This window comes from Arachis hypogaea, chromosome 15, assembly GCF_003086295.3.
Source record: "Arachis hypogaea cultivar Tifrunner chromosome 15, arahy.Tifrunner.gnm2.J5K5, whole genome shotgun sequence".
Lineage (NCBI taxonomy): Eukaryota > Viridiplantae > Streptophyta > Magnoliopsida > Fabales > Fabaceae > Arachis > Arachis hypogaea.
In genome coordinates, this window is record NC_092050.1 from 75,734,423 (window position 1) to 75,736,104 (window position 1,682).

The following is a 1,682-nucleotide window of genomic DNA, read 5'->3' on the forward strand; positions in this document are numbered from 1 at the left end:
TCAGATTATCAAATAACATTTCTCCTTTTTCATCATTCTTTCAAGAGCCAACAATTTTAACATTCATAAACAACAAATTCAAAAGACATATGCACTGTTCAAGCATTCATTCAGAAAACAAAAAAGTATTGCCACCACATCAAAATAATTAAACTATTTTAAAATTCGAAATTCATGTACTTCTTTTTCTTTTTCAAAAAACAATTTTCATTTAAGAAAGGTGATGGATTCATAGGACATTCATATCTTTAAGACATAGACACTTAGATACTAGTGATCATATAGTAAAGACACAAACATAATTAAACATGAAGCATAGTAAACGAAAAACAGAAAAATAAGAACAAGGAGATTAAGGAATGGGTCCACCTTAATGAGGGTGGCGTCTTCCTCTTCTTAAAGAACCAATGGTGCTCTTGAGCTCCTCTATGTCTCTTCCTTGTCTTTGTTGCTCTTTTCTCATAGCTCTTTGATCTGCAGTCAATTGCTCTACCATTGAATTATGGAAAAACAAAAGCAATGCTTTTACCACACCAAACTTAAAAGGTTTGCTCGTCCTCGAGAAAAAGAAGAAAGAAGTGGAGAAGATGGAGGAGATGGAAGTGTGTGAATGGGTGGGTTTGGGAGGGAAATGGTTTGAATTTGAATGGTGAGGTAGGTGGGGATCCTGTGGGGTCCACAGATCCAGTGGGGTCAAGGATTTAGCATCCCTGCTCCAATTAGGCGTACAAAATGCCCTTACTGTGCAATCCTGGCGTTTAATGCCAGACTGCTGCCTGTTTCTGGCGTTAAACGCCCAAATGTAGCCTGTTTCTGGCATTTAACGCCAGACTGATACTTGTTTCTGGCGTTAAACGCCAGCTTGGTGCTTGTTTCTGGCGTTAAACGCTAGACAGATGCTTGTTTCTGGCGTTTAAACGCCAGAATGATCTTCCTCCAGGGTGTGCTATTTTTCATGCTGTTTTTCATTCTATTTTTGATTTTTCATTTGTTTTTGTGACTTCACATGATTATCAACCTAAAGAAAACATAAAATAGCCATGGAAAATAAATAGATATAATTAAATAACATTGGGTTGCCTCCCAACAAGCGCTTCTTTAATGTCAATAGCTTGACAGTGAGCTCTCATGGAGCCTCACAGATAATCAGAGCAAGGTTAGGACCTCCCAACACCAAACTTAGAGTTTGAATGTGGGGGTTCAACACCAAACTTAGAGTTTGGTTGTGGCCTCCCAACACCAAACTTAGAGTTTGACTGTAGGGGCTTTGGTTGACTCTGCAGTGAGAGAAGCTTTTCATGCTTCCTCTCCATGGTTACAGAAGGAGAACCTTGTGTCTTATAGTTTGCAATGTCTGCAAACTACAGAGCTTCCTGAATAGCAAACAATTACTCATCCGGAAAGGTTTCAGAGATCTCAGTAGGAGGGAGGGATGCTCCTGCTACTGGTTCTATCTGGGACAGGTGATCAGCTACTTGATTCTCTGTCCCTTTTCTGTCTCTTATTTCTATATCAAACTCTTGCAGAAGTAACACCCATCTTATGATCCTGGGCTTTGAATCCTGCTTTGTGAGTAGATATTTAAGAGCAGCATGGTCAGTGTACACAATCACTTTTGATCCTACTAAGTAGGATCTAAACTTGTCAATGGCGTAAACCACTGCAAGTAATTCTTTTTCTGT